General features: G+C 50.0%; 1 protein-coding gene across 1 annotated transcript in view; it reads right to left on the bottom strand.

The window, feature by feature from the left end:
- PTPRA (protein tyrosine phosphatase, receptor type A) overlaps nt 1–13719 on the bottom strand; it is a 99631-nt gene that overhangs the window by 85106 nt on the left and 806 nt on the right. The gene's annotated exons all lie outside the window — the stretch shown is intronic.

Here is a 13719-nt window from a genome sequence, read left to right as displayed (position 1 = left end):
CTATTAACATGGGAGACACTGTGCAGGCACGGAGGCATGCACACCTGGGAAAAGGACTTCAAGGGGAACATAGGCTGGAGGTGTATGCAAGGGAAGAGCCTGGACACAGCAACCCCTTGTCCTGCTGGAAGGGATCTGCACAGCATCACAGCCAGCTGCCACACTGACCACGGACAGCCACGTCCCCCCCCATTTGTCAAGGGCTAATGAGCAGACTCCCCTCTAACCAGCAGCCTGGGAAACAAATCATAGATTCATTAAGGTTGGGAAAGATCTCTAAGATCATCAGGTGCAACCATGAACCCATCACCACCATGCCCACTAAACCGTGTCCCCAAAGTGTGGGTCTGAAACATGCTTCCCTCAGCCAGCATTGGCTCTGTGAGGTTTCACGGGCTCCCACATTAGATGTGCTCATGCCACACTCAAAGGGTTTTTATGATCCACGTCACCTTCTGCAGGCAGATAAGTGGCACTGCCATTTAGGATGCAGATACCAACCTCTGGGTGATGGATATTCGAAAGGCAGCATCGATCCCCAGCTCCCAGCTGTTCCACATTCAGCAGACTTCTAAAAACTAGTATGCAGCCGATACTGTCAGAACGAGCCTGACAGACCAGATCTAAGATCCATTAGTATATTTTCAGTACTAGAGGTCTGGACATACTGGAGAGAGCCCAGCGTAGGGCCATCAAGGTGCTGCAGGGTCTGGAGCAGCTCTGCTGCGAGGAGAGGCTCAGAGAGCTGGGGTTGCTCAGCGTGGAGCAGGGGAGGCTCAGGGGGATCCCACCCACGGCCATAAATCCCTGCAGGGAGGTGGAAGGGGACAGAGCCAGGCTCTGCTCAGTGGTGCCCAGGGCCAGGCCCAGAGGCACTGGGCACAACATGGAGCCATCCACATAAGATTCTAACACGCACAACATCCTACAGCAACTTGCACGGCTCACCCCACTGCGTGGAGGTGATGGCACATAGAAGATGCTACAGAGACAGCACCATCAGCTCAAGTCTGACAATGCTTACAACTCAGAGCTCCCCTGAGCTCTCCCTCTGGGTTCCAGTGCTCATGTACACTGATTCAAGCAAGCACTGCCATACAAATCTTCCAGATTCAAACTCTGCTCCTCATTAGTACTCGGCGGGCAAAGAAGCAGAAGAACTGGTTTGGAAAGAGAAAAGGAAAGAAAATACAGATGACTCTTGATAACACGTCTAATTAATAAAGCACAAACTCGACAGGCTGGTTTAGTCTGTGCATCCCATCTGCTTTGACTTCAGTCACGACGCTTCCCATATCCACAAGCACCCTTTTCCATACGGATACTCTTGCGTGCTGACAAGCTGACGGCGTGCTTTCAGCACCCGGGCACATATGTTCTCCTATGGCATCACCACACACCCTTATGTTCTTACAGGAAGAAGGGATGAACAACAGAAGATACCAATGTCCTGCGTGCAAAGGATGGTCCCCCAAAGCCTACAAACATAATATTTCTGTCTGAGTTTGCCATAACTCCTCACAGCCAGCTGCTCTCCACGGCCCTAGATAAGTGCTTATCTTCCTGTAGAGCCATAACCTCATAAATGCTGATGTTATTTACTCTGTCACGCTTTAAGTGACTTTGCAATCAACTCAAATGAAGTGCTGGAGTAAAGGATGATTTATAACGATTTATCTGTGGAGTAGCTGTACCTCCCTATGGTCAGCACTTGGAGTTACAAACTCCCAAAGGTCAGCTTTAGACAAGGGCTTCATCTCTGCATCTTCCCAATGCTCCTCCTGGAAATGAATGGCAGAGAAGACACAAACCACGGAGTCCCACCAGCACGAAGCACCCAGACCCTCCCACAAACACACGCCCTAGGATTTTATGATTCTGTGCCCTAAAAGTCTCAACAAAAAGGAAAAGATGAGTAACAAAACCGAGGAGGCAGGACACCCCATTGAGGCACAGGTTGGCGGAGGAGGCAAGGACAGGATGTAAGATGGAGCAGCAGCTCAATTAAGCTGCTTCTGCAACTTGAAAGGAAATGGAAAAGAGGTCAGGAGGAGGAGCAGTCAGCTTAATATCACGATTACAGCAAGTGTGCTGAGATCCAAGCGTGCCAGGAACACACTTAAGTAAGTTCAGTAAATGGCGAGTTCTGTATAAAAGCACCATCCGTACTCCCCCTGAAAAATGGCAAGAGCAAGAAGGCTGCTGTATCCCATTCCTACTGGTTGAAAGGTTTTAGATCTACAAGAAGTTTTGAGACTTAGCATTTGGGGATGTCTTGCAACACAACCCAGTCTGCTCGAGATGGCAGTTCTTTGGTTTTTCTCAGGTCAGGAAGATGCAGGGTTTCATTGCTACGGGTGGATTTGTTGAAAACTGAAATCTTTCAGCAACGTTAAAGACTCAAGAGGCAGAGAGGATACAGTCAATGCCAGCCAAGCTTCTATTGTATGACTTAATGCATGCCCATGGCTGCTATTGGCACCTGCTCACAAACAAACCAGCAAGAATCAGACCTTGAAAACACGGTCTTTTACATTCTTTGTGTAGCATGTGGGATGGAGAATGGGACCGGGTAAAGTAACATCCTCTTGGGAAAGTCCAGGCCACACCTAGGATTACACACAAGGAAGAAATCAGTCTATCATTCAACCAAGCCAAAGGGGGAACGCCAAGTCTTTATTCAAGAAAATTCTCTAGCAATCTGGGTGCCAACAAATCACCCGTGATTCCAAGACCCCTTTTGCTGGCTTTACCCTAAGAGCTACTTTCAGAAAGGTCTCATCTGCAGAGTGTCAGGGAGAGGACCTGAAGGTGCAGAAGAACCTAGCAGCTCCTGAGCTCCAGCTGTGACTTCCCACAGCTCCGGGGACATCCGACCTCTGCGGCTGGCCCTGGCCCAGCTCAATCCTACGCCCCTCAAGGAGGGAGAGCTTCTGCTTGTGAATCATGGTTGCTACACTGATGATGCTAAAATGACAACGTCAAAGGAACAGAAAGCAGCGATGGTGAGATCGCATGGCACGGACCAGTTCCCCAGACTTGCAGCTCAGCACAGTATGAATGGAGAGCCAGAACTTCACCAACACAGCAAGCCTGACCTAAGCTGGAATAGCCAAGATGTGGGGCAAACTACTTAAAAGCAAGCATTTTTCCTTTGGAAACAGACACCAAGTTGCTGGTAGCATTCTGGAAGCTTTATCCTGACAAGGAACTGGTTACTGAGGAATGGAGCTAACTCAGATACAAGAACAACCTAACAGACACAAGAAAAGTTTAACCAGAACTCGCTGACTACACTGGGCTGGTAGAGGGGGAGAACCAGGGCAGAGCCAGAGCTTTGGAATAGGCACAGAAACAAGTTTCCACAGGAGCTTGTTTCTTTAAAGTCAGATGTATTAGATCATCCTGTCCCCTAGAGTATGTTGTTTCCTAATGTTCTGCCCAGACCAATTTCAAATGTCAAAAGTAATGTGGTTTTTTTTTTTTGTTTTTTTTTTTTGCTTTTTAACTACCTTTCCTCCCTGCAGAGCCAGTCAAGGATGAGAATTTTAAGCTCTGTTCTGTCTTTCACATTAAAAATGCAATTACTGGGGCAGCCTGACTGCAGCATCTCCTGTCATACAGATTCTGAAAGCTGTTCTGAAAGAACAGCTTGCTTTTCAAACGGAGTTAGAAAAATTAATACAAGTCTTTCAGAGCTCAGTGTTCACACGCCAATAAAATGTAGGAAAGCCATGTGCAGCCTCCTGGGAAAAGCATCCCTTACATAAAGCCATCCGTGTGGTCTTAAAAAGCACATGATGCAAGGCCCTTGAGACGTACTTACCCTGAAATGCTCACTACTTTTAAAACAGCCTTATTCCTCTTGCTTTTCAATCTTCTCATCCGGTTCATGAAGTAAAATCTTAACTATATAAAGGAGATTTTTAGACTCATGTCTCCTTTGGATGCAGAAATTCTTGTTCGAGTGGATGCAAGAGATGTTTGATTGAGGAAAGTCATGGAACACGGGACTAAAGTTAAAGAAGCTTCAAGCCCTCTTCCTGGACACGAAAGCTGTAAGCATCTTGCAAGATGTAGCTCTTGGATAACCACAAGTGCAAATTACCACTACAAGCTGGAAACATCTGGATCTAGATAGTTAAACAAGATAGCATCGTTGGGTCACATCTGGCTTCCACATTTTCATTTCATCCTACCCAAAGGACAGCAAGACAGGGGGCCGGGGCACCCACCAGGGTCACACGTTCTGCTGCAGCTCACTCAGAGTCCCTTCACATTGGATGCCCAAAGACAAAAGGATGAAAGCAGGAGAGCTCCCTTCCCCGACCCCCCATGCCCAGGCCACCCCACAGCCTGAGTCTCACCCTGTGCCAGACGTGGTCCAACACGTGCAGCATGGATGGAACAATAAAGCAATCTTCCCGAAACAAGAACGCCTCAATCTTAGCCCAGCTCGCCTCTGCCACGTGACAGCTTATCAGCTCTCCACACACCTTAATTTCCTCTTGACAGTAGGGCAATAGCACTCCCTGCTCCACTGAGAATTAACTAATGAAGCAGCGACGGTGTGCCTGAACTCCACCAAGCCCCTTCTCCATTTGAAAAGTGGAGAACACCTGACTCTGATGAGACAGGGCTTGACCCCCAGTTATTGAGCAGAAAGTGCAAATATGAAGTACAAATATCAACGGTGAGATAGGCTCAGCTGGTGGCAAGGAAAAGGGGAGGTCACAGCACAGGAGTAAATCACTGAAATCAGCCACGTCTGGCCTTCAAGGGTGACAAGGTTTAGCATCTTATTATTAATAATGAATCCTCTGCAGTACGTTGTCTGCTAGGGAAAAAAAAAAAAAAAAAGGAGAAGTGTTGCTTTTTCAGCTGCCCATTATATAAATGGAACTGAATGAGCCCCACTTCAGAATAAGTAAATCTCTTTCATATCAAGCATTAGGTGGCTCGAGTGGGAAGCCGCGGCGTCGTTAGGCATTAGACATCTTCTCCAAGGAAGAGACGTGAGGCTTAGTGCATTTCAAAAGCCAGCACTCCAGCAACCAGGGAAGCACAAATTCATTTTTAATTTTGCATCTTTCCCTCCCCAGACAGCAAGCAGACTGGCCTGGCCCTGCAGAAATACTCACCCCAGTCCCAACCTGGGCACAAAAAGCTGCAAACAAGGCAGGCATCAATAAACAGGAGCACAATGGCAAGGGCAGAATTCATGGAATAGAGCTCAGAGAAGAAGGGGATATTAAGGATTTTCAGCTCCTGTTTGAAGCCCAGGAAGACCTGACAACAGGGCACCATTGCACTCGAAGGTGCTAAGAAACAATCCCACTCAGAGGAAAGGAAAACTGCAAGTGGAAGAATTAAGTGAGCAAGCGCTCAACACAAGCGTGATTTTTGTGAACACAATTTATGGAATAGGTTCTTAAAAGCAAAGGAGAATGGGCAAAGAAAGGGCCAGATGGGTACTGCCAAACTTTCTGCCCGTAAGCACCTCATTACAAGATCATCTTTTGGCTCTTGGCCATGGACACATGCTCAAGAACTCAATGGAGAGGCAGGATCCAAGAACAGCTCAGAGCTGGGAGGTAAAAGTGGATGAAAATGGATCCACAGCATCTTTAATGGTCCCATTTGCAGTCCTGGAGTTCAAGACAGAGCAAGGCATTCAGTAACAAGGGCGTGGAGGAGAAGGAAGGGTTTGGCAGCTGGAGCAAAGAGGGAAGGAGATGATCAGAAACCAGGAATTTCTAAGCTAGGTCCAAATTAGGACAGACCAGACCTGTGCTCAGAAATGCATTCAAGTGGCTTTTTTCTCCTCCCCCATACCACTGCTCTCCAGTCTTCACCAGGTCTCTCCCATCTGCCAAATGCTTCTCCAGCTGGGAGCAGCGCAGAGACGGTGTTTGGTGCCATGTCCACCACAGAAGCAACTTCGAGAACGTCCAAAGGGAGAATGCAGTTCAGATAGTTCAAATTCCTCATTAGCTTTGGAGCATTTAATCCAGTGTACTGCTTTCTTCGAAGTAACACTAGGTCCCAGCTTCCAAAAACAGTTGAAGTACAGCTATCAGCAATGAGAAAATTGATTCCAACGTAACATCCAACACTAGAGTCCGATGGGGTCACTTGTAACTGCACACAAAATGACCACAGATAATCTGGGGCTGTTGGACATGCATGAGAACTGGCTGAAGAACACTGAGCTGCCCCAAAAGGTCCCCAAAAGACTCATTTGACAGGGACTTGAAAAACCATCTTACCTTTGACAAAAGGAATTGATGGGACAGCTCGCAGAGATGCGAGTTGGAAGTCCATGCCCAAGTAACGAGTTTGCATTGCAGCCTGAGGAGGGCAACCTGTTCCAGTGCTTCACCACCCTTATCTTAAAAAACTTCATTCTTATATCCAATCTAAATCTCCCCTCTTTTAGTCTGAAACCATCCCCCCATCCTCCATCTCCGGTGAAGCAATTGCCCAGCCTGCTTCTCATTCTGGAAGCACACAAGTTCTGGCACGCTGTCAGCACAACCCGCATCCCAAGGATGGCAGCCAGTCCATAGGATCAAAGGACAGGGGAAAAACCTCTCAACGTGGTCGCAGCCAAAGAGCTTTGCGATGCTGCGGCTTCGTGCCATTGGAGATGCTGGAGCAGAGAGATAAAGAGGCAAGAATGCTCCAGTCCTGCTATTTCAGACAATGCTCAATAGGAAGCAGCTCCCGTTCCTTCAGCAGGCTGGACAGCTCTCTGGGGACAGCTCTCAGCGAGGGTGAAGTGACATGGGCAGTGTCACATGTAGGATGGGACCTGGCACAGCCACCACTGGCATGGCACAGTTATCCTGAGAAGATCTTTCCGTGCTGGATGCAAATGGGGAAAAGACCTCCACGTATCTATTAAAGCTGGTTCTTGGGTAACGTCCACGCTCTTCATTAATTACTTGCGGTTCTGAAGCTGCGTTGCCTTAATGAAGCAGCGGAGCAAGAAAAATTCAGTACAAAATAGAAAGAGGCCATCTCAGCGGTCCAGCAATACATCTCCAATGCAGGCGGATGGCATTTTGGCAGACAAGATTCCAGCAACCAGCTCCATTAAATCTCTGTTCTACATCGTGTTCCTTGACCTGCTAGGCTGCAGTAAGCTCCCAGTACACACAGCACAGCAACCTCCTCGTGTCAGCCATCGCTGGAGGAGCTGTGCTGCAAAGCAGGCCAAGGAAGCGACCTGAAATGCTTTAAAAAAAAAAAAGAAGTGATTTTAAGGATTCTCTCCCAAACTGAATCAAGCTAACAAAAGGTGAGAACCAACTGTCCCACATCCACTCTTGGAAACAATAAACTCATTCCAAGCAGCTCGTGATCGAGCTGAGGTATATCCCTTCAAAGCAGCTCTCTGCTTTTCGAATCTTAGCTCCAGCTTCCTACACAAAGAGAGCACCATATGGAATTTACATAAACTCAAACATCCCCTATGAGATGCAGTGTCCTAACAGAACAGCAACCCCCTCTGCACGCGCTCTGAACTCAGTTTAACGAATCTCAAGGAAGGTAAAGAGCAAATCCTCTGCCCCATTGGTGCAGGAGCACAAGAAGCAACACCAAGCCTGCTGTCAACCAAAAGGCTTCCTGAAGATCTGCTCAGCTGCAAGTACTTAGATGTCCACAAGGAGCCCTTGTAGGATCGTTAACCACCTCTTGACACCTTCCAACCACAGTAACACACTCTTCGAACCAAGGTGGAAAGCATTTAGGCATCCACCAAGTTTGGCAGCCTCCCTGGAGCTTCAACCAAGGAGAGAACGGCGAGGCCCTGGCACAGGCTGCCCAATGAAGCTGCGGATGCCCCATCCTTGAAGATTTCCAAGACCAGGTTGGGTGGAGCCCTGGGCAGCCTGATCTGGTGGTTGGCAACTCGGTCCACAGCAGGGGGGCTGGAACTAAATGCTCTTTGCTGTCCGTTCCAAGCTAAGTCACTCTATGATTCGACAGGAGAGCCATGCTGCCTCAACAACTAGAGGGATGAGCAGGAGGAGATGCTCTTAGAGATGGGGCTGTGTGGGCAAACAAGGCTGCAAGCCGCCCAAGCTCCCTTAGCCATGCTGTAAGACATGAGACAGGATGGCCTTCCTTTTGTGTTACACGTCCGTGGAGAGCAGAGCAGACCATCACACAGCAGTCTGCACACAAAAACACACCTCCAAAGGTTAAACCCATGGAAAAACAAACAGGAATACACAAATCCACTGGCCTGTAGGAAGACATTGGAAGACTGAAGCAAAATCAAAACGTAGTGAAACTATCCACAAAACCCCGAAGTAAAACAAGGCTGATCGTGAAAATCGTCTTCCCATTTCTCCCCTGCATAACCTTAGAAAATAACCTCGGTAGCCAAAGCTCACCAACAGTTTTCCAGCTACCGCTGCCTAACAACAAGCTCCTGCCTCATTCCCAACCTGCCATCTGAATGAAAATGCAAATTCTACACGGCGACTGGGATTAAAAACATCTCTCTGTCTGTAACTAAATAGGTTTAAAGTCCCCTCAAGAGAAAATCTCGAGGATTATCCTCGCTTTCCGATTTATTATTCATTCCCAACTCGTTTCTATTCATCGTCCAGGCTCGGTGCTTGTGGTGTTAGCACCTTCCAGGAGGTGGATGTGAAGCTGCAGCGGGGACATCGCGTGGGCATGTCACTCCTTCCTCCACCTTCTCCATGGACAGGGCTGAGGAAACTGAAAACCTTCCCCACGTGTGCTGAGATCTCTTCGTGGGCCACATCATCAGCTATAATGCTTATCAGGAAGCCCACAAGGACAAGATTGCTGTTTCAGAGGGTGAGCTAAGAGATGCCCGGCTGCGTGCAAGCCGTTGCTGTGATTAATAGCAGGACTTCAGGCTGGTGTAATGCACGTCGAGGCCAGGAACAGATTTCTTGGCTGCCGAAAGCTCTCTAACATGAACTATGACGTAATTCACTAACACAAATTAGTAATAGCACCCCTCGGCCAGCTGCAATTTGTGAATGAAGTGTTTGAAATTCCCAGAGTACAAATCAAGACGCGGACTCTGAAAAAGCAGGGTCTCGAGCAAGAGATAGACCCCACACAAACCCACAGATAAAGGAGGATCCCTTTGCAAGCACATCACAGGACTGCAGCTGTTATCAGTGTTCCAAGGGCAGCACTACCCCAAAAAGCCCCAAAGCTACCCACACTCCTTCCAGCCCAACCCATACACATCACCACTGATCGCTGCTCTTCCCACCAGTGGGTCCTACAAAGGTTAAGATGAGACTGAGTGCACGCCGCAGCCAGCATCCTGCAAACAGCAGAGAAAGAAGCAAAACTGGATGCTGGGGATGCTTCATACCAGCCTAGGGAACCTTCCCTAAGTTACCTGTAGTCAGGAGACCCCAATTTCTTGCACAAGCATCCAGTGAGGATGAACACTGAGCAAGCCCCCAGAGACCTCCGACCTCTTGCAGCTGAGCCACATGCCCCAGGAACCTCAGCTGGCCCTAGGGCAAGGTCACTGCCGTGGGGTGGAGACCAGACTGAGCTAAACCCCTGGGCTTGAGATCATCCAGACAATCCTGACTCCGAGAGGCTGTTTCGAAACAGCAGGCGTGATATGGGAAGGCAGCCACCAAAAAGAGGAGGCGCGCTCAGCTGCAGCACAACCCAGCGCTGATTGATTCACTGCTCATACCTGAACCGAGGCTTCCTGTCACCTATTACCTCATGTGGATACACAGAGCCCACAGGCTTGAACATGTTAAACGCTTTTTGAGACTGGTGTGCTGCCACAGCTCCTCAGGACCTCTCCAATCCGGCCTCTAAGGTAAATCCATAAGAGGGTGTTAGAATGGCAAATGTTTCAGACCCCCAAGTTCTGGATATGGGGGTTAACACTCCTCAGCGCCCATTCCAACCAAAAGAGGGGGATTTCAATCAGATGTTAGGGGGAAATATTTCACTCAGAGGGAGGTGAGGCCCTGGCACTGCTGCCCAGAGAGCTGTGGTGCCTCATCCCTGGAGGTGCCCAAGGCCGTGGATGGGGCCCTGGGCAGCCTGAACTGGTGGGGGGCAACCAGCCCACAGCAGGGGTCAGGCGGGCTTTAAAGTCCCTTCCAACCCAAGCAGACCATGATTCTGTGATCTCAGCTGCAACACATCCCATTCCTGTTGGGGTTCTAGGCATCTCCCATTCCAAGCAGGGATGCAGGATGAGGCCCTGCACTCACTCCCTGCAGTGGCAACAGTGAACACACCAGCACAGAGGAGCGTTGCAAGAAGAGAGATGAGGGCGTAATTGCAACACCTTTGTGCTGTTACTCATCTTGTGCTTCACGGGTCAACGCCGTGGAAGCCAGGAAGGATGCCTGCACCTCCCCTTTGTCAAACACAGGCAAATTTTAGGGGAAGGAATTTGGCAAGCAAAAGAAAAGAGAACAGGGCTGTCTAACCAGAAGGCACAGGAACATGGTTCTCCCTCCCCACACATGCCCTCGGCTCCACCTCCTGCTCCCTCCTACCTGCAGTGTCTGCCTTTGGTCTCGCATACTGGTTCTAATTTTGCTTTAGAGTTGCAGGAGATGGCGTGGCACAACCTGACTCATGCAGGAGGCAGAGGTTACGCTCCCGTCTACGCTTCTGAAGCTGCAGAACACTTGTGTTCCATCTCAGGCCCAAATTAACATTAATTACCGCGCACAAAATGGAGCTGCTTCGACAGGAGGAAATTAGGACAACAAATTATCCCGGAATAGAGAGGACTCGCTGCTTAAGGAAGCGATCTGTCTGCACACAGAATAAAAAGGGCATTCCACACAGACAGCTTAAAAACAAGTTGTCCCCACCACCCTTTTCAGCAGGTGGCCAACCTCGGTGCTTGTTACAGCAGCCACCAACACGCTGAAACCCAACCCACACTCACTAGTTTCCAATTTTGCTATCAAAACTGCAGCCACAGAAAACACAGAGGTATCCTATGTGTAACCACAGCAGAAGCAGAGCTGATGACCACTGATCACTGGGCGAGCTTTGGGTCGGGGCAGGGATCACAGGCCGTCCTCGCCACGTGGGATTCCGTCATCGCGCTCTGGTTGCTGCCACAGCTCCAAAGCCACAAATGCAGCTCATTCATTCACAGCCAGCTCTCGTTGCTCAACATAAACACAGACTGTGCCGCAGCGAGAGCGGCACGCTGCACAGCACACACCAGCAAGCAGGCACACGTCCAGAGGCAGGCACAGATTTGGAGTTGCCCATCCAGGCACAAGTGGGGAGCGCAGTCACGATGACCCCGTGCAATGCTACAGGTGTGGGGCAGAGCAGCTGGAAAGCTCCACGGGTGGAAAAGGATTTGGGGGTGCTAGCCTGCAGCCAGCTGAGCATGAGCTGGCAGTGTGCTCAGGTGGCCAAGAAGACTGATGGCATCCTGGCTTGGACAAGGGGTAATGGCCTCAAGCTGCACCAGAGGAGGTTCAGGATGGATATCAGGAAACATTTCTGCTCCTAAGGAGTGGTGATGCTCTGGCACAGGCTGCCCAGGGAGGTGGTGGGGTCACCGACCCTGGAGGTGTCCAAGAACCGTGGAGATGTGACATAATCAGTGGGCACGGTGGGATGGGTTGGGGCTCATGACCTTAGAGGTCTTTTCTGATCTTAATGATTCTGTGCTTCTGCAGCAAACCTGAGAGGCAGCTCCACCGCAGCTGGGCTACACAGCACCAAAAAATACCCCGCTGCCAAAAAAATAACCCAACCAAACAAACGAGCAGCCCACATGATGTTATTCAATATGGGACGCATGCACAGAGCAGCACGGTCCTCACCAAGGCTTCCAGGAGCACGCCGGGTGCACAGGTGAAATGCAAGGTCTCTGAGAGAAGCTGCCCAGGGAACAGTAAGGATGTGCAACCTGGAGAGTGATGGCCGGAAAGACGTGTGACGTGGCACATGCTGTGTCTGAGAAGAGGGGTTCCATTGGCTTTATAGGTTTATTGAAAGGAAAAGACTTGGAAGGAAAGCCATTCTCTGTCAGAGAAATAGAAAGCGCAGCTGGTTCAGACCAGGCGCTAGCAATACCTGGGAACAGCTGTTCCTGAGGAAGATGCAAGAAATCACTCCAGACAGTCAAGGAACCGCTTACTTATCAGGAAATCTCTTCCTAATCCCTGCATAAAGTGATTAAACACAACGGCACGTACCCCATATATTAAATATTAATCCTTCCTAATGTGGCTGCCGACGTTCTGGTTATCCAGCTCAGGTATGGAACGCTCGCAGCGTGCAATCCCTTTCCCATCCCCCTAACCACAGAAATCCAACAGGCAAACCCCAGCGCAAGGCAGCAGAAAGATTTTGTGACCCAATTAGAGAATAAGCCTGGTATTTGCTGATATTCCCCGAGCCTCGGAGCAAAACGGGACGGCCCCAAAAAACAGCCCAGCAGCAGGGAAGGAGTTAAGAGCACGGAGATGAATCAGCCCCCTGCCATAAACACAGACATTTCCTACCTCTTAGCTCTAGTGCTTCTTCCTGTCCGCAGGCTTCCGAGATGCTTGTGTACCTGGTCGCATTCAAATGATTTCCACCGCAACAGGAAAGGGAGGCATTTGGTTTATTTTAAGAGGAAAACCCGATTTGTGAATGAGACCAGAAAATGGCCATCAAGGCCAACGTCCCTCCCATCCAGCACCAACGCGGAGGTGTCAGCCAGGAGCTGGTGCATCTGCTTTACTATCTGCGGCTCTGCTGAAGCATACGGGCGCTGCGTTCTGGCCAGAAAGCACGAACAAAGTGTTACCGTGGGGAGAAAAATAGAAAAATAAAGGTATTTTGCCCAGCGCCGCACTGAATTGCGGCGATCCCACAGTGACTCCGTGGGGTTTCAAACCTGTCTGGGAGACGAGCAGCGTACAAAACCCTGCATCTCCCACGCACGCTGCACAGCCATCGCCCAGCACTTTGCATGCAAAGCAAAGTGGCTGGCGTGGCTCGCTCCATGCACCCCGTCCTGCCCACCTGGGATCCCCCTCCTGCTGCACAGCTCAGCCCCCCAAAATCCCCGAGCAAAGAGGGTCTGAGAGGAACGGATGCACGGGAGAGACGGGGAGAGAAGGATTTCAGAACGCTCTTCCATGAGGATGTTAACGTTGGACGTGACCCAACGGCACGGAGCTGCACAAAGCATCAGTTATGTGAGGGTGACATTTCAGAAAAGCAGAGCCATGTATCCTATTAGCTCGAAAACAATACAGCCAGATCAATGCCAGGACAGCGGTGTCCCTGGAAACATCTCTTTTCTCTAACTAACACCGAGCAGAAGCTCTGGAACAGCCCCCCCAGAACCTCCCCAGGATACCCCCACCCTAAAGGACGGAGCACAGCAATGCCCACCGCTTTTCCAGGAGTCCAGAAAGCAAATCCCCAAACGTTTTCGAGGCACGCGGGCTCACAGCGAGCTTCCCACCAGCCACGGGCACGGAGGGGATGAGTAATTTTTGAGCCGCAGAGAGAACGCTCCGCAAACGCCCCGAGTAAATTCCTGAGGCTCTCGGAACCCCATCCCTCCTCCTTACGAAACGCCCCAGCTGGAACCTCGCAGCCGAAAAGCCGGAAAATCTCATTTTTCCCTCCTCCCTCCGACAGACGCGGGGCTGGGATGCCTTCGGGTTTTAACGTCGCTCCATATTTAGTGGGGTGAAG

This window comes from Numida meleagris, chromosome 4 (genome assembly GCF_002078875.1).
Source record: "Numida meleagris isolate 19003 breed g44 Domestic line chromosome 4, NumMel1.0, whole genome shotgun sequence".
Lineage (NCBI taxonomy): Eukaryota > Metazoa > Chordata > Aves > Galliformes > Numididae > Numida > Numida meleagris.
The sequence above is the reverse complement of the archived record's forward strand: the minus strand, read 5'-3'. Positions and strand labels throughout refer to the sequence as shown.